The following is a 23,837-nucleotide window of genomic DNA, read 5'->3' as shown; positions in this document are numbered from 1 at the left end:
TTGTCATAGCATATGTTTTTGCTCCTTTTTATGTTTAAATAATTTTTATTATAATTAACATATAATAATAAACAGTTACAATAGTACTTCTCTTCCCATCACATTCCAATATTATATGCTTCCAAGAAAAGGGTTACCTCATACCATCTTTATAATATTACTTAATTAGAAATTCAACATTGTCATCGCTTCTGAGTTTCTGATTGCTTGTAGAGATCTAGTTCGGATTGACTATTAGAGATCATAAATCAAGTCTTGAGATCTCTCCACGCCTATGGTGTTTAGTCCATATCTCTTCAACGATATCAAATGGTTTCTCATCAGCTTTGCAGCAGCATGGTCTCTGATTCTGCGATTGTCTTAAAGTAATATATCACATAACCCTTGAGATCATCAAGTTTGATAACTCTATTTAGAGAACGCTTAGATTGAAGAGTGTAGTCTTGGGGAGAGGCAAAAGTTTTGAAAATAGGGTTAAAGAGGGGGAGTAAGGGAGGGAGGGGGAAGTGACGACACCTTTCGTGTTGGATTGTGCTATATGTACATCAAGGAGTGTATTTGTATATTGCTGTTATGATCTACTAACCGCTTTGTTGATCTAACTTTCATCTACTAATCCAGTAATACCAGACCGCTTGGGTTGTTTCTTTATTATCTATAATATGCGATGCTAATTCATACATAGTGTATGTATATTGTATTTTGTTGTATATTTCTGTCCAGGTAGGGCTGCCAGTTTTCCAATGTCTAGCTATGCATGTCCTTGTAATTGTGCAGAGTATCCTAATAAATGTGTTAATATATTTATTAAATCTACTTATATGTTCATGTAGGAGAGCCTGTTGGATTGTGAGATCAATGGTATCATCTAGGATTTGACTAAGAAATGTAGATAAATGTCTCCATATCCCAGTGATTTCCCTACAGTCCCACCACATATGTCTATATGTCCCTATCTCTCCACATCCCCTGTAGCAGAGAATACTTCCCTGTGGATGCATATGAGCTGTTCTAGTGGGCGTTAGGTACCAGCGATAGATAGTCTTAGTAACATTTTCTTTTAGATCTACACTTATTAACCCTTTGTCTGCATTTTGGAGTATTGTTTCCCACTCCTTAATGTCTTTCTGTATGGACAGTTCTTTTTCCCATGCTAGCATATTAGATTTTTTTGTAGTAGTCTGTGATGTCTGGATGGCTATATAAAGAATAGAGATGGTGTGTTGGGTTCGGCTTTCTGATTTGCAAAAGTTTTCTAGTGGAGTGATGTTGCTGTCTCTCGGGTTTCTCAGATATGTTTGGATGGCCAAATGTATCTGTAAGTACATGTACCAGTGTAGTTTCAAAGGGTTTAATTTTGCTTGGAGTTGATTAAATGTGAGTGTAGTCCCCCCCTCCATATAGTCTGCCACTCTGTATAAACCCTTATTTTCCCATTTCTTAAGCTGAGTCCAGATGTCACTAGGCACCACAAATCTAATTGGGATGTATAAGGAGTACGTAGGCATTAGTTTGTATTTAGTTCCGCCCAAATTTGCCTCTAAATTAGGCCATATTATCTCTTTGTTTCTTTTCATAAGTAATGTGTCTTGTGCCAATCTGGCTGCGTTATAATAGTCTAATAAGTTAGGAGCCCCAATACCTCCAAGTTGCTTATGTCTATTTAGGATTGATTTTGCTATTCTGTTAGTTTTATTGCCTCTAATGAATATGAGTATCTCCTTCTGTATTGAATCTAGGTCAGTCTTTACAATTTTAATGGGTAGGGTTCTAAATAAATATAATATCCTCGGTAAGGTAGTCATTTTTACTGCTGCTACTCTCCCTAACCACGAGAAGTTAAATCCTTTCCATTTCGTTAAATCCCTTTTTATTTGTTTAAACAGTGGAGTATAATTTACTTTATATAGAAGCGTGGGGCAAGTTGGAAGATATATTCCCAGATATTTTAGAGAGTGTTTCATCCATTTAAATTTGAAGTTTGACTCAAGTAACGTCTGAGTCTGTTGGGGGATCGCAATAGGCAGAGCCTCACATTTTTCCGCATTTATTTTAAATCCTGAAATAAACGAAAAGTTCTGGAGTGTTTGGTGTAGGTTGGGTAGTGATATCAGTGGGTTTGTCAACGTCAATAGTATATCGTCTGCGAAAAGGGCCAATTTATATTCCGTCGTGGATGTCTTTACTCCTGTTATGTTTACTTGTGAGCGAATTTTAGCGGCAAGTGGCTCTATACATAGAGCAAAGAGTAATGGAGACAGAGGGCACCCCTGTCTGGTCCCGTTACGAATTGGGAAGGATTTTGATTTATAACCTGCTGATGAGACCTGTGCTCCTGGGACTGAATAGATAGCTTTTAGTGCCTTTATAACTGCCCCTTCAAATCCCATTTTGTGTAATACTGAAAACATATAATCCCAATCTATTCTATCGAACGCCTTCTCCGCATCCAGAGATAGGAGCAGAGAAGGCGTTCGTGTCTCTTTCAGAATTTGTATCAAATTGGTTACTTTGCGTATATTATCTGGGGCCTCCCTACCTTTGACGAAACCCACCTGAACTGGGTGGACTAAGTGAGGTACTATGTGTTTGAGTCGATTCGCTATTATTTTTGTAAATATTTTAAGGTCCTGATTGATCAGGGAAATTGGGCGATAATTTTGGCATTTTTTGTGATCTCTCCCTGGTTTAGGTATCACCACTATTTTTGCAGCTAAGAGTTCAGGGGGGATATCTCCCCCTTCCATTATATGATTACAAAATTTAACCAGATGTGGGATTAGTGTCACTTTAAAGAGCTTGTAATATTCGCCTGGAAAACCATCTGGCCCTGCTGCCTTTCCCGGCTTAAGATCTTTAATAGTCCCTATCACTTCCATAGGGGATATGGGTGCATTCAGTGTTTCCTTTTGTTCTCTAGAGATGGTCTGCAGTAAGTTGTGGGTAAAGAAATTTGAAGTCAATGTCTCCGTCTCTGTATTATGTACAACTTTCTTCCCGTCATAAAGATCGCTGCAATATGCAGCGAAGGTGTCTACTATTTCTTGAGGGTGTGAGGTCATAGTATTGTTAGATGTCTCAATAGAAGAAATCAGTGACGCTTTACAGCGTTCCCTTATTTTATGCGACATGTATCTGTCAGGTTTGTTTGCGAATATGAAGTATTGTGCCTGTATTTTCTGAAGGGCTCTGGTGGCTTGTGACTGAAGGAGTGCAGCTAATTCTGTCTTTTTAGTTTGAAGAGTCTGCTGAAGGGCTTTTTTCTTATTGTGTTTGTGTCGTCTTTCTAATTCTTCTATTTCCGTGTAAAGCCGTCTTAATTGTTGCCTATACTCCCTGACCTGTTTCGATTTTTCTTTGATAAGTATCCCTCTTAAGACCGCCTTATGGGCAGCCCATGTAATCCCTGGGTTAGTCACAGAGTCTGTGTTTATGTGCCAGTATTCAGTTAGTAGTTTAAGTATTCTAATGATTGAATGGTCGGACCACACACAAGCATGGATCTGTGAGCTATTTAATATTGGTTGTAATATCTGACTTACGAATATGTAGTCTAATCTGATGTAGGATTTATGCGCTGTTGAGTAGAATGTAGTATCGTTAGTCACACCATAAAGTGTGGACCATGTTTCTATTAGGGAATGAGGCAGCAGACTTTCTTTTATTGATTTTACTATGCGGTTGTGTCTAGTTTGTTTATTAGTTAGGGGCTTAGTGTCTCCTGAACCAATAGGCCTCATAGTTATATTGAAGTCTCCCGCCAGGAATATTTTGGTATGGGACCATTGTGTGAGCAGGTGCGAGATATGTTGGAAAAAACTATGTTGGTTCTCGTTTGGTGCATAGACATTGCACAGGGTGACTTCTGAGTCTAGGATACGCCCTTTTATTATTATATATCTCCCTTCCGTGTCTGTAATGATATCTTCCTGTGTAAAGTTAACTGAGGAATGTATCAGAATGGAGGTGCCCCTTTTTTTGGATGTGGCTGTAGAATGGTAATGGGTATTGAAATGTTTTGCCCAATATTTCGGGATCTTATCCTTAAGTAGGTGGGTCTCCTGTAGAAATAGAATGTTAGCATGTAGGGAAGTGTATTGAGTCATCGCCACTCTCCTTTTTTCATCTGTATTTAATCCCCTTACATTATGGGACAATATCTTTATTTTAGGGAACATATTGGTGTGTCTATGTTAGTATGGTGCAAATGTAGTTTCGTTACCTGTGATTCGCTGAGTCGGGAACCTAATGATATAGATCGCAAGCGGCTAGAGAAACAATCTTTAGACTGTATGGTGTCGTCACTGGGAGGGGGGGGGGGGAGCTAGAAAGAGAAAGTGTTGTTAATAACAAGAAATACAGCAATTTCAGGTCCCCAACTATAGGACCTCTATTTAATGAACTATAATATATCAAAACATTAAAGAACATAAAGAACATGTTAAATGTTATACGTTACACTGGGGGAAACTATATTCCTAAAACATCATACAAGTTAGTAGGAGTCCTGAAAGATATACCCCCCTCAGGAAATTCTTACTGTGGATTGGGGGAAAAAACCCCTCTTTTACCATCGGGTATGTTAAGAGCCATCTGGGGTTATCTTCTACTCCAAGTCCAAAAGTCCCTCTCGGGTACTAAACAGGCTCCTTAAGGGATGTCTTACATACAACCCTTGATTCAAGATGAATTTAGAGTCTTCTAAGGAATTTTTGCTCTAGGTTCTCTTATTTTCTGTTTCTTATGGTTAATTGTCTGCCATTTGTTGAATTCTGGAAGTCTTTCTGGATCTTTGTTCTTCCCTGTGTTTGGTGTGATCATTGAAATAACAGGTGTTTCTAAAGATAGAATCTTACAGATCTCTGGTATATCTTCTGGGTCTTTGAGGATAATTGTTTTAGAATCTTTCATGATATGTAATGCGAATGGGAATCCCCACCTATACGGTATCTGATGTTTTCTAAGTAGAGTGGTTAGAGGACGGAGGGCTCCCCTTCTTTGCAGTGTCCTGATGCTGAGGTCTTGATAAAACTGGACCACATTGCCTTGGTACTTGTACGTTGGGTGCTTTTTTGCCGCTTGTAGAATTTTTTCTTTGTCAGGGAAGAAAGTAGGTTTGAGTATAATGTCTCTTGGGGGTAGGCCTGGTTTAGGTTTGGCTTTCAGCGCTCTATGTGCTCTTTCAATATGGAAAGTGTAGTCCGCTGGGGAGCTTGTGATTTGAGTGAAGAGTTGGGAGAGATAGGCTGGAATATCTGCGGGACCTACTTCTTCTGGAACTCCTTTAAGGCGGATATTGTTTCTTCTGCTCCTGTTCTCCAAATCTTCGATTTTATCTTGAAATTCTTCCAGGAGTTGTTGTTGTGTAGACATGGTTTGGGACATTTCATCCATTTGATCCACCATAGAATCTTTTTGGTCCTCTAGTGTCTCAATCCTATTTCCCATCTCCATTAGATCTGATTTAATTTCAGATAGACTGCTGGTCACCGATGTATGAATGGAATCAATTTTCTCCCACAGTTTTTCGAAATTATCTGCTATGTCCTTTTTGGATACTAGATTTCTAAGGTCAGCTTTTGTCAGCGGACTTTTGTCTTGTAGTGTTTGTTGAGAGTCTGTTTCAGATTCTTCTTCCACTTCTGTGTCCATTAGTTGTTTGTTCGTTTGGGAGGACTTAAAGAATGTAGACATACTTGTAGATTTTAATGCTTTATCCCCTTTAGTAGATCTTTTAGAGGTCATCCTAGCAGTGGATAGATATAGGCAATAGAGTGGTAGAGAGCAGTAAATGTACCTACCCCATAATCAGTTGGGGAGGCTGTCTCTTGTGGGGTATAGAACTATAAATGATGTGATCCAGAATAATAGTTGACTGTAATCCAGACTTTCTTGTCTATTTTCTATTTAGGCAGGCAGTTCATTTGGATAGATAAGAGGATTGCTCCTTATTTCCATACTATGTAGCAATTCACGTCGATGTTGATTTCATAAAGGTGGCTAATCTTTAGTTCCCCCAGTATAGGTTAGTATGGTGTTCACATTTTAATCAACACTTATCCTCACCCTGAGTCGCTGTATTTTTGTCTGGAGGTGTAAGCAGTAAAATTAGATAGTGGTGGCAAGAGCTATATATATTGTCCAGTCAGTGATATATATTTTTGCATATGAAGTGTTTAATCTCCAGCATAGGCAGAAGCTTGGTGTTACAATGCTGCAGGTTAATAGTTCCCCTCTCCCCAGGGAAATTATCCTCACAGGATGATCACGGCAAAAGGTGTATGGGATATGACCTGTCAGCACTCCTGTCTGACAGGAAAGGGGGGGGTGGTGAGAGAGAGCCTCCTTTATACAGCTTTTAATTAGATGTGCCCGGCTACTGACAAAGCACTATAGTCAGTTCCAGGTAAGTCCAGCAGGGGTCAGTATTGGAGTTTAGTTATGTGAGGGAGCTTCAACACTGTTTATAAATTCTTATAATGAAGGAGCTGTGTGTGGTATTTATTGGAGTTTTATCTCTCTTCCTTTTAATTAGTAAGTTAGGGTGCTTAGTGAAACTGTAACTGTAGGGGCTGATTCACAATCCTGTGGTTCCTAGTCAGGGTATGGAGTAGCTAAGCCGTCTGGGTGTCAGTTTATGAGGCTCCAATTGAATCCAAAATACACACTAAAAGTGTCAGTAGCCTTCGATCTTTTAATCTATTCTGTCGGCTAGCACTTTACTTCAGCTTGTTAGCGCTGATGTTCCGCCTCCTCTCATACCCCTGGCCAGTCTACAGCATCTTGTTTGATTTCCTACTACGGAGATCGCCCCCACCTTCTCTTCTGGTAACTGACTGTGACGTCTTTGGGTAATGGCGCTATTTCGCGCCTTTTTTAATCTTGTACCGCCAGTAGTTATAAATCCTCCCGGGTGAGCCCCGCACTGTGTATGTTACTCACCGGTGTTTTCCGATTCAGCTGTTTTGATTGCTGAAAGTGAGGGTAGGCAGGGATGCCGGATCTCCAGACTCCGGTCCGGCTCCTGAAGATCTGCAGGGTCCGTTTAGAGATTCTTGCTAGATATCGAGTGGGTTACAAATCTCTTGTGCGTCTGGTGTTTCAAATCTCCCCCTGCTCACAGATATAGAGATCTGCCTAAATTAAATACTGTAGAACACCTTAATCCAGTAAAGATAATAAACTTTAGCAGGAGCTCAAGCACAGCACGTCTGGTTTCTTTGCTAGGCTAGCTCTGCCCCCTTTGCTCCTTTTTAAATGAACATAAAGTGAATTTGTTGAAATGTGTGCAATATCCTACTCATATATCTCACTAGATGTGTGCAATTGATTGTTTAACCCCTTAATGACCACAACACTTTTCCATTTTCTGTCCATTTGGGACCAAGGCTTTTTTTTTTTTTTACATTTCTGTGGTGTTTGTGTTTAGCTGTAATTTTCCTCTTACTCATTTACTGTACCCACACATATTATATACCGTTTTTCTCGCCATTAAATGGACTTTCTAAAGATACCATTATTTTCATCATATCATATAATTTACTATAAAAAAATATATATAAAATATGAGGAAAAAGTGTAAAAACACACTTTTTCTAACTTTGACCCCCCAAATCTTTTACATATCTACAACCACCAAAAAACACCCATGCTAAATAGTTTCTAATGTTTGGATGGGGTGTGTAAGAGAGCGCTTTGAGCTAAATAGGTGGAGACCACAGTGTTATAGTTAAAATGATATTTTAATCAAACATATTAAAAATAGACATATAAAATAAACATGTGTGAATCTATCTAAAACAATTTAAAAGATAGTCTAAAATTCTCATGGATCCATGTAAAACCTATCTATATGATTTAAATGCAATATAAAAACAATATAAATACAATGGTGGGAATGAGTGTTAATCGATGTTACAAATGCAGGTAAAAGAAATGCAGGTAAAACAAATGATTCAAATACAAATAGTGCAAATATTAATCCAAAATATAAAAATAAAAATTGATCCAAAATGTAGGGGTGAGTGTAGTAAAAAGTGTCCAATACAAAATATAAAGTTATCCAATGACAGCAATATTGCAAAAAAGTGTCTTAAAAAATATAAAACAATACTTTCCAATTGGGGGAAAAAAAGGAGTAGTCAATCCCAAAAAATGTGACTCCTAATAATTTATCATGTGATAAACCCAGAAAATCCAATAAAAAATCAAAAAATATATAAACAATTATCCAGTGAATGATCCAAAAAAGGTTTATTCCAAATGGCTTATGATAGTAATTAGAGATGAATCAGTGTGCGAAAAAAAAAAAAAATTGTGCAAAAATATGTGAGAACCTGTGAAAAAACGAAAATAACAAATATAAAGTAACAGTCAATAATTCTCTAAGGTATATGAAAATATACTCACCAGTAAGTCGACGCGTTTCGGTCTTTAGTAGACCTTTATCAAGACTCTTACTCATTTACTGTACCCACACATATTATATACTATTTTTCTCGCCATTAAATGGACTTTCTAAAGATACCATTATTTTCATCATATCTTATAATTTACTATAAAAAAAAATATAAAATATGAGGAAAAAATGGAAAAAACATACTTTTTCTAAATTTGACCCCCCAAATCTTTTACACATCTACAACCACCAAAAAACATCCATGCTAAATAGTTTCTAAATTTTGTCCTGATTTTAGAAATACCCAATGTTTACATGTTATTTGCTTTTTTTGCAAGTTATAGGGCAATAAATACAAGTAGCACTTTGCTATTTCCAAACCACTTTTTTTCAAAATTAGCGCTAGTTACATTCTTACATTCATTCATACATATCTTTCAGGAATCCCTGATTATCCCTTGACATGTATATAATTTTTTTTAGAAGACATCCCAAAGTATTGATCTAGGCCCATTCTGGTATATTTCATGCCACCATTTCACTGCCAAATGAGATAAAAAAAAAAATGTTCACTTTTCACAAATTTTTTCACAAACGTTTCTCACTGAAATTATTTGCAAACAACTTGTGCAATTATGGCACAATTGGTTGTAAAAGCTTCTCTGGGATCCCCTTTGTTCAGAAATAGCAGACATATACAGGGAGTGCAGAATTATTAGGCAAATGAGTATTTTGACCACATTATCCTCTTTATGCATGTTGACTTACTCCAAGCTGTATAGGCTTGAAAGCCTACTACCAATTAAGCATCTCTGTAATGAGAAGGGGTGTGGTCTAATGACATCAACACCCTATATCAGGTGTGCATAATTATTAGGCAACTTCCTTTCCTTTGGCAAAATGGGTCAAAAGAAGGACTTGACAGGCTCAGAAAAGTCAAAAATAGTGAGATATCTTGCAGAGGGATGCAGCACTCTTAAAATTGCATAGCTTCTGAAGTGTGATCATCGAACAATCAAGCGTTTCATTCAAAACAGTCAACAGGGTCGCAAGAAGCGTGTGGAAAAACCAAGGCGCAAAATAACTGCCCATGAACTGAGAAAAGTCAAGCGTGCAGCTGCCAAGATGCCACTTGCCACCAGTTTGGCCATATTTCAGAGCTGCAACATCACTGGAGTGCCCAAAAGCACAAGGTGTGCAATACTCAGAGACATGGCCAAGGTAAGAAAGGCTGAAAGACGACCACCACTGAACAAGACACACAAGCTGAAACGTCAAGACTGGGCCAAGAAATATCTCAAGACTGATTTTTCTAAGGTTTTATGGACTGATGAAATGAGAGTGAGTCTTGATGGGCCAGATGGATGGGCCCGTGGCTGGATTGGTAAAGGGCAGAGAGCTCCAGTCTGACTCAGACGCCAGCAAGGAGGAGGTGGAGTACTGGTTTGGGCTGGTATCATCAAAGATGAGCTTGTGGGGCCTTTTCGGGTTGGGTCCTACTGCCAGTTTCTGGAAGACACCTTCTTCAAGCAGTGGTACAGGAAGAAGTCTGCATCCTTCAAGAAAAACATGATTTTCATGCAGGACAATGCTCCATCACACGCGTCCAAGTACTCCACAGTGTGGCTGGCAAGAAAGGGTATAAAAGAAGAAAATCTAATGACATGGCCTCCTTGTTCACCTGATCTGAACCCCATTGAGAACCTGTGGTCCATCATCAAATGTGAAATTTACAAGGAGGGAAAACAGTACACCTCTCTGAACAGTGTCTGGGAGGCTGTGGTTGCTGCTGCACGCAATGTTGATGGTGAACAGATCAAAACACTGACAGAATCCATGGATGGCAGGCTTTTGAGTGTCCTTGCAAAGAAAGGTGGCTATATTGGTCACTGATTTGTTTTTGTTTTGTTTTTGAATGTCAGAAATGTATATTTGTGAATGTTGAGATGTTATATTGGTTTCACTGGTAAAAATAAATAATTGAAATGGGTATATATTTGTTTTTTGTTAAGTTACCTAATAATTATGCACAGTAATAGTCACCTGCACACACAGATATCCCCCTAAAATAGCTATAACTAAAAACAAACTAAAAACTACTTCCAAAACTATTCAGCTTTGATATTAATGAGTTTTTTGGGTTCATTGAGAACATGGTTGTTGTTCTGCACTCCCTGTATGGCTTTGGCATTGCTTTTTGGTAATTAGAAGGCCGCTAAATGCCACTGCGCACCACAAGTGTATTATGCCCAGCAGTGGAAGGGTTAATTAGGGAGCATGTAGGGAGCTTCTTGGGTTAATTTTAGCTTTAGTTTAGTGTAGTAGACAACCCCAAGAATTGATCTAGGCCCATCTTGGAATATTTCATGCCGCCATTTCACCGCCAAATGCGATCAAATAAAAAAAAAATCGTTCACTTTTTCACAATTTTAGGCTTCTCACTGAAATTATTTACAAGCAGCCTGTGCAATTATGGCACAAGTGGTTGTAAAAGCTTCTCTGGAATCCCCATTGTTCAGAAATAGCAGACATATATGACTTTGGCGTTGCTTTTTGGTAATTAGAAGGCCACTAAATGCTGCTGCGCATCACACGTGTATTATGTCTAGCAGTGGAGGGGTTAATTAGGTAGCTTGTAGGGAGCTTGAAGGGTTAATTTTAGCTTTAGTGTAGAGATCAGCCTCCCACCTGACACATCAGACCCCCTGATCCCTCCCAAACAGCGCTCTTCCCTCCCCCTCCACAATTGTCACCGCCATCTTAAGTACAGGAAGAAAGTCTGCCAGTACTAAAATAAAAGGTAACTTTTATATATATATATATATATATATATATATTAGCATATTTACATATGCTGATGTGTAGGATCCCCCCTTAGCCCCCAACCTCCCTGATCCCCCCCAAACATCTCTCTAACCCTCCCTCTCTACCTTACTGGGAGCCATCTTGGGTACTGAGAGCTGTCTGCCAGTACCCAGTTTCCCCCCAAAAATGCTTTTTTTTCCCTTTTGTTTTGTTTTTCTGTAGTGTAGCTTCCCCCCCAAAGAACAACCCCCTCTATCTCCCAGATCCCTTAGATTTTTTTTTTTATTATATTTTACCCCACTTTTCTATTTTATATTTGTAAATTTTTTTCTGTAGTGTAGCCGTTCCCACCCGCTTCCACCCCGTGCACGCGCCTGCCCCCAACTCCCCGTGAACGCGCCCCCGGCGATCCTGCCCACGATCCCACCCCCCTCCACTCCAGACGGCCCATTGATAGCTGCCTGTCGGGGTTTTTCCCTGCTTGTTTGCCATGTGCTGCTGGCAGCCATTTTACTCACCTCTCTTCCTGACTTGGTGCATTGTGGGGGATGCTGCTCATTGCCTGCACTTCCTTTTATGGCCAGACTGTTGTGCATCATCCATGTGAGACAGGATGCGGTCTCAGAATTATGATGACTCTGCTGTTTTCCAGGAATTTATTAATGATGTGCTATGAGATATGTTGCAACAGTGTGTTGTGGTGTATTTAGACGACATCCTCATACGCTCACCCACACTTGAGGCTCATTGTTCTGATATTTCACAGGTACTTCAGAGACTATGTGAGAATGGCCTGTTTTGTAAACTCGAGAAATGTGAGTTCCATCAGACTCAAGTAACCTTCCTAGGTTATGTTATCTCCGTTGCAGGGTTCTCCATGGATCAAGTTATCTGCAGTTCTGCAGTGGCCTTGCCCAGTTGGTCTTCGGTCTATTCAACGTTTTTTGGGGTTCGCCAATTACTATAGAAATGTTTATTAAAAACTTTTCTTCCTTGGTCAAACCTATCACAGACATGACCCGTAAAGAGAATGATCCACTCCATTGGTCACCTACTGCCATTAAGGCCTTTGATAGTCTTAAGACTGCCTTTGCTGCCGCTCCAGTTCTGGGTCATCCTAACCCTGTCCTGCCTTTCATTCTTGAGGTCGATGCGTCTGAGACTGGAGTAGGTGCCCTCTTGTCTCAATGTCCTACGCCTGATGGTTCTTTGCATCCGTGTGGTTTCTTCTCTAGGAAATTGTCCCCAGTGGAGTGCAATTATGAAATTGGCGACAGGGAATTACTGGCCATAATTTTGGCACTTAAGGAATGGAGGCATCTTCTCGAGGGTACTAGCATGCCAGTGCTCATTCTTACTGACCACAAGAATTTAACTTATCTATCTGAAGCAAAACGTTTTTCGCCCCAACAGGCCAGATGGGCGCTATTTTTGTCTTGGTTTAATTATGTGGTCTCCTACCTGCCTGGTAGTAAGAATGTTAGGGCTGATGCCCTCTCTTGACAATTTTCGCCTCTGTCCAAGGAGGAGTCTGTATCTACTCCTGTTATACCTCCTGACCATATTTTGGCTACCATACATACTAATTTGACTTCTCCCTTGGGGAGGAGATCCTGGCTGCACAAACCAATTCACCTCCTGAGAAACCTAGTGGTAAGTGTTTTGTTCCTGAGAATCTTCAAACTAAACTTTTGCACATTTACCACTATCCTAAAGCCGCAGGTCACCCAGGCAAGAACCAAATGATTTGGTCTGTCACTCGACAATTCTGGTGGCCAGGTCTTCGTTCTGATGTTGCTGTGTATGTTGCCTGATGCTCAGTTTGTGCACAGAATAAGACTCCTCAACGTCTTCCTGTGGGTCTTCTTCAACCTATTGCTAATGGTGAGCGTCCTTGGACACATCTTTCCATGGACTTCATTGCCGAGCTCCCTGTTTCCAATGGCAATACTGTTATCCTTATGGTGGTTGACCGTTTTTTTCTAAAATATCACATTGCATTCCCTTGATGAAGCTGCCTACCGCTCAGGAGCTTGCTTCAATTTTTGCCCGGGAGGTCTTCCGTTTACATGGGTTACCCAAGGAGATAGTGTCGGACCGGGGTAGCCAGTTTGTCTCCAGATTTTGGCGTTCCTTTTGTGCTCAAATGGGGATCCAGCGTTCCTTCTCCTCTGCATATCACCCTCAATCCAATGGGCCTGCAGAACGGTCTAATCAAGCTCTGGAACAGTTTTCTGGCTTTGGAGGAGCATCTCCGGCAACTCCGTTCCACGTGGGTGTAGATTAAGGATTGCATTCATTGTTCTATGCAGTGCCAAAAGTTCTAGGCTGATCGTAGGCATCTCCCCGCACCTTCCTACCAGGTTGGTGAGAGAGTTTGGCTGTCCTCCAGCAACTTGAACCTTCGTGTGCCTTCCAATAAATTGGCTCCCCATTATGATGGTCCTTTTCGAATACTCTGATGGGTTAATCCTGTGGTTTACGCTCTTGACCTTCCTCCTGCTATGCTCATCTCCAATGTTTTTCATGTCTCCCTCTTGAAACCATTGGTTTGTAATTGGTTTACCACTGTGTTGCCTCGTCCCCGTCCTATACTTGTTGACAACCATGAGGAGTATGAGGTCAGCAGCATTATTGACTCTCGTATGTCCAGGGGCCGTGTACAGTATTTGGTTCACTGGAGGGGCTACAGTTCAGAGGAGCGTTGTTGGGTTCCCTCCTCTGATGTTCATGCTCCTGCCCTCCTCCGTGCCTTCCATGCCCGTTTCCCCAATAAGCCTTTTGTCCTCCCGTGGGGGAGGGGTCATTGAGGGGAGGGTACTGTCAGGGTTTTTTCCCTGTTTATTTGCCATGTGCTGCTGGCAGCCATTTTACTCACCTCTCTTACTGACTTGGTGCATTGTGGGGGATACTGCTCATTGCCTGCACTTCCTTTTATGGCCAGACTGTTGTGCATCATCCATGTGAGATAGGATGCGGTCTCAGAATTAGGATGTCATCACTTATTTTTTATAGGGCCTCTGTTCAGTATGCTTTGCCCTTGCGTTGTCTCAGACCTGTTTGTGAGAGCTCCTGTGTTTTACCTGGCTGCCTGACGTCCTTCCTGGTTCCTGATCCCTGGCTTGTTCCTGACTCTGCTGTTTTCCTTGTTCCTGATTCCAGCTCGTCTGACTATTCGCTTTGGCTCCTGACTCGGCTTGTCTGACTACCAGCTCTGGTTTTGACTCCTGGCTTGTTATTTGACTTGTGGACTTTTTATTATTTTTTGCTATTAATAAAGCTGTGATTATTTTTGCACTTCTCGTCTCAGTCTGATTCCTGGCACCCTGACACCGCTCACCCGCCTCCCAGACTGGCTCCCACCCACCAACCATACCGGCCATCGATGTCCGGTGCAGAGAGGGCCACAGAGTGGCTCTCTCTGCATAAGATGGCCAAGGGGGCTTATTGCAGGATGTCTTGATATTGAGGCATCACTGCAATAACCGGAAAGTGGCTGGAAGCGATCAGGATCGCTTCCACCGCTTTCCAAGACCAAGGACGTACGCCATACGTCCTTGGTCATTAACTGTATTTTTTTGAGGATGTATGGCGTTCGTCCTTGGTCATTAAGGGGTTAAATATTGTGGGCAGTGTTACAAGTGGAGTGCTAAATCTTTGTGCTCCCGCAAACAGGAAAATTTGCCTGTTTGCGGGAGCGTGATAATTAACCAGCCATTACAAGTGGCTGGTTATTGCTACCGCAAGCTCGCAGTAGCAATTAGTGCTCCAAAAATTAACAGAGATCCGATCTCTGGTAAATTTTCTAAAAGTTCCCCAAATGCCCTAAAAATAGAGTGCATTATAGTTTTTTTATTTTACAAAAAAAAAATAGCACAAAAAAAAAAAAACTGCACTAGGCAGTTTTGGGGCTTAAAGTTGGTGGAAGTGGGGTGTTAGAAAGAAAACAGCACTGAAAACTGCCTCAGGTACTGATACCATCTGTGACGGCATCAGAACGAGGCTCCCATAGGAGCCAATGGAAGCACACTTGTGCAAGTCTCCTATGCATAGGAACATTAGCATGATCAGGTATTACAAAGCGGAGTGCATATATTGGTTTAGCTAGAGAAATATTGTGCGCTCCACTTGTAATCTGGCCCTGCATGTATAAAAAACATTTGGGATTTTTGTGTAAAAAATGAATGTTAATAGTTTTTAGGAGTATTGAATTAAAGGGATAGTCTAGTCAACATTAAACTGTAATGATTCAGATAAAGCATGCAATTTTAAATAACTTTCTAATTTTCTCCTATTATCAATTTTTTTTTCGTTCTCTTGGTATCCTTATTTAAATGTAAGCTAGAAAGTCGGCCCATTTTTGGTTCAGAACCTGGATATTGCTTGCTGATTGGTGGCTACATTTAGAGACCAATCAGAAAGCGCTACCCAGGTGCTGAACCAAAAATGGGCCGGCTCCTATGCTTACATTCTTGCTTTTTAAAATAAAGATACCAAGAGAATGAAGAAAAAATATAATAGGAGTAAATAAGAAAGTTTCTTAAAATTGCATGCTCTATCTGAATCTTGAAAGTTTATTTTTGACTAGACTATTCCTTTAAGGTAGATTCTAAGCAAAAAAAGTATACATTTACCTGCTGCTAGAGTCTGTTCAATTGTTTGCTCCTTGTTTACCTTTATTTTGTCATTTGGAATATGTGATTTTGTCTGTAGAAACCACACCTATACTGAAAATATGAATATTTTTGTATTCTCTGTAGAAAAGATATGTAATATGAGATAATAGCATACATTAACTTCCCAGTGGATGGAAAGAGGCAGATATTTGTATATCTGAAATAGCTGGTCATGCTGTTTAAACCCCCTAACCTTTATTAACATTTCAGTGCTTAACTATTAGACTCTGTATACAGAAAGAAATAACATGAGCAGGCTTGCACTTTTTGTAGACTCAGTCCATTTAAATGAGTATATCCTTCAGCACAATAGGTGGTGGCTTTAATGAGCAAAACAACTCATTCAAATACAGTGCAATGATGTATTTTTACGTATCTGATGTCAACATTGAAAAATTTGTTTTATCATGCAAAACTATGATTGGTTGAAATTTGAAAACTGCTTAACAGAATGCAGTAATGCATCCAATAAGACTTACAGCAATATCAAAATTGTCCCCATTATTTGTTGCAGAACTTTCTAGGGAGTGAAAATCTAGTATGAAAATAAACCAATAGGTTGAACAAAAAGGGGGTTAGCAGAATTCCCATTCATCATTCTGAGAGTGTGATATTAAATGTGTCCAGCATATACCAGCTGAACTACGTTACGTTCACTTCTTGCTAGCATAATCACTTTCTTATAGTAAATCAACATTACGAAAAATGACTTGAGCTATGCACCTTAGTGCACAAAAAGGAGCATACTATATATTTATTGAAAAAATGTCATGTAACTGATGTAGAAATGGAAAGAAAACAAGCACATGATCTACTATCATTTAAAATGGAGAGGTGTTTTTAAATATGGGATTTCTTTATCCTATAGCCTCCAGGCATTTGATGTGGTAAGAGTGACTGATTGCTTTTCTAGTCCTAATGGCTTTTGAAAAAAAATTAAAGTCAGCAAGGGAGAATGAAAGTGTTGAGTGGGGTGATGGGTAGTAAAAGAAATCAGATATATGGGAAGAAAAGATGGAAAAAGATTGCAAGAATGAGAGACAAACACAGGGTTACCATAAATGAGAACACGTAAGGAAAAAATTGAGATAATTTCAAGCATCAGGATCGATCACAATCCTTTAAAAAAAAATTCTATCAAATTCATTGTAAAAGTCTGCAGGTTTTTGTAAATTAATCATTTGATATTGGCCCCATACTTTCTAACCCTTTCTGTAAAAAGCCCCTGACATACGTATGTTTTATGTGTTCATTTAAAATGGCAATACAGCCACCCAAGAAAATGTAAAAGGGGATACTCAGAGTTTTAAAAAGTCAAATTATTGGGGGGGGCTTGTCCAGGCAGCACTCATGGAGAACACAAATACTAGAGCTCCTGCAGCGATTCTAATAACCTGCCAGTGTTCTGTCAGAATGTTCTCCTTTGTCAGAATCTGCTAACTCTGGCCTAGATTTGGAGTTTGGCGTTAGCCGTGAAAACCAGCGTTAGAGGCTCCTAACACTGGTTTTGGCCGCCCGCTGGTATTTGGAGTCAGTGATTAAAGGGTCTAACGCTCACTTTTCAGCCGCGACTTTTCCATACCGCAGATCCCCTTACGTCAATTGCGTATCCTATCTTTTCAATGGGATCTTCCTAACGCCGGTATTTAGAGTCGTTTCTGAAGTGAGCGTTAGAGCTCTAACGACAAAACTCCAGCCGCAGGAAAATAGCAGGAGTTAAGAGCTTTCTGGGCTAACGCCGGTTCATAAAGCTCTTAACTACTGTACCCTAAAGTACACTAACACCCATAAACTACCTATGTACCCCTAAACCGAGCTCCCCCCACATCGCCGCCACTCGATTAAAATTTTTTAACCCCTAATCTGCCGACCGCCACCTACGTTATACTTATCTACCCTTAATCTGCTGCCCCTAACCCCGCCGACCCCTGTATTACATTTATTAACCCCTAACCTGCCCCCCACAACGTCGCCGCCAGCTACTTAAAATAATTAACCCCTAATCTTCCGACCGCAAAGCGCCGCAACCTACGTTATCCCTATGTACCCCTAATCTGCTGCCCCTAACACCGCCGACCCCTATATTATATTTATTAACCCCTAATCTGCCCCCCTCAACGTCGCCGACACCTGCCTACACTTATTAACCCCTAATCTGCCGAGCGGACCTGAGCGCTACTATAATAAATGTATTAACCCCTAATCCGCCTCACTAACCCTATAATAAATAGTATTAACCCCTAATCTGCCCTCCCTAACATCGTCGACACCTAACTTCAATTATTAACCCCTAATCTGATGACCGGAGCTCACCGCTACTATAATAAATGGATTAACCCCTAAAGCTAAGTCTAACCCTAACTCTAACACCCCCCTAAGTTAAATATAATTTAAATCTAACGAAATAAATTAACTCTTATTAAATAAATTATTCCTATTTAAAGCTAAATACTTACCTGTAAAATACATCCTAATATAGCTACAATATAAATTATAATTATATTATAGCTATTTTAGGATTTATATTTATTTTACAGGCAACTTGGTAATTATTTTAACCAGGTACAATAGCTATTTAATAGTTACCTAGTTAAAATAATAACAAATTTACCTGTAAAATAAATCCTAACCTAAGATATAATTAAACCTAACACTACACTATCAATAAATTAATTAAACACAATTGCTACAAATAAATACAATTACATAAACTAGCTAAAGTACAAAAAATAAAAAAGAACTAAGTTACAAAAAATAAAAAAATATTTACAAACATAAGAAAAATATTACAACAATTTTAAACTAATTACACCTACTCTAAGCCCCCTAATAAAATAACAAAGCCCCCCAAAATAAAAAATTCCCTACCCTATTCTAAATTAAAAAAGGTAAAAGCTCTTTTACCTTACCAGCCCTGAACAGGGCCCTTTGCGGGGCATGCCCCAAGAATTTCAGCTCTTTTGCCTGTAAAAAAAAACATACAATACCCCCCCCCAACATTACAACCCACCACCCACATACCCCTAATCTAACCCAAACCCCCCTTAAATAAACCTAACACTAAGCCCCTGAAGATCTTCCTACCTTGTCTTCACCATCCAGGTTCACCGATCCGTCCTGAAGAGCTCCTCCGATGTCCTGATCCAAGCCCAAGCGGGGGGCTGAAGAGGTCCATGATCCGGTCAAAGTCTTCATCCAAGCGGGGCAGAAGAGGATCTTCCATCCGATTGAAGTCTTCATCCAAGCAGCATCCATCCGGAGCGAAGCGACAGGATCCTGAAGACCTCCAGCGCGGAACATCCATCCGGCCCGACGACTGAACGACGAATGACTGTTCCTTTAAGGGACGTCATCCAAGATGGCGTCCCTCGAATTCCGATTGGCTGATAGGATTCTATCAACCAATCGGAATTAAGGTAGGAATTTTCTTATTGGCTGATGGAATCAGCCAATCAGAATCAAGTTCAATCCGATTGGCTGATCCGATCAGCCAATCAGATTGAGCTCGCATTCTATTGGCTGATCGGAACAGCCAATAGAATGCGAGCTCAATCTGATTGGCTGATTGGATCAGCCAATCGGATTGAACTTGATTCTGATTGGCTGATTCCATCAGCCAATCAGAAAATTCCTACCTTAATTCCGATTGGCTGATAGAATCCTATCAGCCAATCGGAATTCGAGGGACGCCATCTTGGATGACGTCCCTTAAAGGAACAGTCATTCGTCGTTCAGTCGTCGGGCCGGATGGATGTTCCACGGTGGAGGTCTTCAGGATCCTGCCGCTTCGCTCCGGATGGATGCTGCTTGGATGAAGACTTCAATCGGATGGAAGATCCTCTTCTGCCCCGCTTGGATGAAGACTTTGACCGGATCATGGACCTCTTCAGCCCCCCGCTTGGGCTTGGATCAGGACATCGGAGGAGCTCTTCAGGACGGATCGGTGAACCTGGATGGTGAAGACAAGGTAGGAAGATCTTCAGGGGCTTAGTGTTAGGTTTATTTAAGGGGGGTTTGGGTTAGATTAGGGGTATGTGGGTGGTGGGTTGTAATGTTGGGGGGGGGGTATTGTATGTTTTTTTTTACAGGCAAAAGAGCTGAAATTCTTGGGGCATGCCCCGCAAAGGGCCCTGTTCAGGGCTGGTAAGGTAAAAGAGCTTTTACCTTTTTTAATTTAGAATAGGGTAGGGAATTTTTTATTTTGGGGGGCTTTGTTATTTTATTAGGGGGCTTAGAGTAGGTGTAATTAGTTTAAAATTGTTGTAATATTTTTCTTATGTTTGTAAATATTTTTTTATTTTTTGTAACTTAGTTCTTTTTTATTTTTTGTACTTTAGCTAGTTTATGTAATTGTATTTATTTGTAGCAATTGTGTTTAATTAATTTATTGATAGTGTAGTGTTAGGTTAATTGTAGGTAATTGTAGGTAGTTTATTTAATTAATTTATTGATAGGGTAGTGTTAGGTTTAATTATATCTTAGGTTAGGATTTATTTTACAGGTAAATTTGTTATTATTTTAACTAGGTAACTATTAAATAGCTATTGTACCTGGTTAAAATAATTACCAAGTTGCCTGTAAAATAAATATAAATCCTAAAATAGCTATAATATAATTATAATTTATATTGTAGCTATATTAGGATGTATTTTACAGGTAAGTATTTAGCTTTAAATAGGAATAATTTATTTAATAAGAGTTAATTTATTTCGTTAGATTTAAATTATATTTAACTTAGGGGGGTGTTAGTGTTAGGGTTAGACTTAGCTTTAGGGGTTAATACATTTATTAGAATAGCGGCGAGCTCCGGTCGTCAGATTAGGGGTTAATAATTGAAGTTAGGTGTCGGCGATGTTAGGGAGGGCAGATTAGGGGTTAATACTATTTATTATAGGGTTAGTGAGGCGGATTAGGGGTTAATAACTTTATTATAGTAGCGCTCAGGTCCGCTCGGCAGATTAGGGGTTAATAAGTGTAGGCAGGTGTCGGCGACGTTGTGGGGGGCAGATTAGGGGTTAATAAATATAATATAGGGGTCGGCGATGTTAGGGCAGCAGATTAGGGGTACATAGGGATAACGTAGGTTGCGGCGGTTTACGGAGCGGCAGATTAGGGGTTAAAAAAAATATGCAGGGGTCAGCGATAGCGGGGGCGGCAGATTAGGGGTTAATAAGTGTAAGGTTAGGGGTGTTTAGACTCGGGGTACATGTTAGAGTGTTAGGTGCAGACGTAGGAAGTGTTTCCCCATAGGAAACAATGGGGCTGCGTTAGGAGCTGAACGCTGCTTTTTTGCAGGTGTTAGGTTTTTTTTCAGCTCAAACAGCCCCATTGTTTCCTATGGGGATATTGTGCACAAGCACGTTTTTGAGGCTGGCCGCGTCCGTAAGCAACTCTGGTATCGAGAGTTGCATTTGCGGTAAAAATGCTCTATGCTCCTTTTTTGGAGCCTAACGCAGCATTTGTTTGAACTCTCGATACCAGAGTTAAATTTATGGTGCGGCCAGAAAAAAGCCCGCGGAGCGTTAACAGCCCTTCTACCGCCGAACTCCAAATCTAGGCCTCTGACTGCCCATGCTCTGTATTACGTAATCCCCCTACACATATGTTAAAAAGGAATGTATGGAATGCAGTTACGTAAATCAGCAGCATGCGCACTCAGAAGTTGCAAATTCTGACAAGGAAGTTGTCCTGCCGGATTTTGCTGTGGCTACGAGATGCACATGTGCTGTTGAAATTGACTGGGAATACTGTGAAACAAATAAAAATTATATATATATATATATATATATATATATATATACAGATAGAGAGCACTCTCACTTTCAAAATCCTAATGCCAGGGTGCCAGCAGGTAAATATACACGATTGAGGAAGGCACTCACTGGTCTTTTCATCAAAAAAACTTTATTTAGCGTGACTTGTCTGAGGAAGGGGATTGTGTCCCCGAAACGTCACGCTAAATAAAGTTTTTTTGATGAAAATACCAGTGAGTGCCTTCCTCCATCGTGTATATATATATATATATATATATATATATATATATATATATATATATATATATACAGGACAAAGTTCAATCGCTTGTTACGGTGATGAAAAATGCGATGATGTGCATTTGAGATAATGACAGAAAGGGGTTATGTGTAAAGCACTCTTTATTTCAATCTTCCATATTTGGTTAAAGGGGAGAAATTAGGCCTGATGATTTGGGCATATTATGTAATTAGTATCTTTTTCAGTTTATCACTATTGTAATGCTTGTGTTGAGAACTCAATAAAAAATTATTTAAAAAAAAAAAGTTGAATTACTTCAAAATAAAAAAAAGATCAAGTTAGTAGAAAAACAGATCATCTTGATCATATGTGAGCCCTTATTAATAGCAACAGTCACAAAGAATACTTGTAGCTCTGTCGCTATTAATGCTGGTGGTTCAGCCACCACACAAGCAGTGTGGATGCCCACAGATAATACTGAGTGATATAATCTTTCTAAGGTACCGACTTTAATATTATAGAAGTGTAACTGAGGCTGTAAATATTTCTCACAAAAAAGTGTAATTCCAGAACAAGGGATCATAATCTCAAAATGAAGGCTAATAGATTCTGGAGTAATTTACGGAAGCACTTCTTCACAGAAATGGGGGATGATTCATTGAATAAACTTCCATTAAAAATAATAATGACAAACACTGTGGGGGACTGCAAGTATGCCTGGGAAAAGCATAAGGCTATCCTACAACTAAATAAGCTTTCAAGTTTAGGAAATTTAGGTCAGACTTTTTAGGCCTACGGTTCTTATATTTCGAAATCTATGTTTCTATGTAAAATATTCTTACATACTAACTCTTGAGGGGATCCGGAAGGAGCGGAAGGGGTGGAGTCACGCACGGTGCTAGTGTGGCGCTACTCAGAGCGGGAAGGAGTACAGCCGCTTCTCACGACACCGGCAAGCTATCCTTGGGGCCGTGTTTCTTTTTCTTTAGACGGCCGGCGGATATTATAGCTCCTGTAGTGAGCAGTTTGCATTACCGGATCCCACGCAGGGGAAAGATGCCTTTTCCCCAGGCCTATACTGACCGTTATCTGGCCTGAAGCCAAGCAGCACAGAGGAGGACCCAGGAGGCATAGCGTCACAGTGCAAGCAGCGATAAGACCAAAACAGCCGAAAACAACAGGCACAAGAATGGCTTTAGTGGTCAGTCTAACAACGTGACAAGAGTGGAGCACTGCTACAGTAAAGAAATTCCCCAGCTGCGACTTGGTAGACTCTGGTAAGGTAACCGGAGGGGGGTATGCTATAAATTAAGAGACCTGCAATCCTCTACAGACACTGCAGATCTAAGTAGCCCATTCGCAATTTGGTGAGCACTAGTAAGAGAGAACTGGTGAGGAGCGAAAGGCTGCAGAGAAGTAAGACACTAACAAAATGCCCATAGTGAAGGTGTTAGACCAGTAACCTGGCACAGATACCGCACCAACATTGAATAATTGGAGGATAAAAAGTATTGTCATAATGGGATAATTGCAGCAGCACTAATTTCAGATCTAGGAACTGCATAAACTGCTAAATATTCTGGCTAAACACACAACGGGCCCCCCTGGAGAGATATATTCATTGGTCAAGTTGCTGCAGTAATCAAGGAAAGGGACAGACAGCCTGGAGGCGCTGAACTGGCAGTCATACACACACGCAGGCCTTAAAAGGGTTGTAATATGTGCACGACAAATGTTAAACATAGTAATCTATTTTAAATAATATTATGCACTGTACTGAATAGCTATCTGCCTACCCCTGCTAAAAAGTTTTATTTAAAGCCTGTAAAATTTACTGCATTGAAAATGTACTGATGTGGGCTGGATAAACTATACATTATATATACTCTGTGTACTAACAATTTGCAACAATCTAGGAAAGTGACAGAGAACCCTGAGGGGTTAAACTGGTAGTCATATTTATA

The sequence above is a fragment of the Bombina bombina genome, chromosome 2 (genome assembly GCF_027579735.1).
Source record: "Bombina bombina isolate aBomBom1 chromosome 2, aBomBom1.pri, whole genome shotgun sequence".
NCBI classification, from domain to species: Eukaryota; Metazoa; Chordata; class Amphibia; order Anura; family Bombinatoridae; genus Bombina; species Bombina bombina.
Note: the sequence above shows the minus strand (reverse complement) of the source record.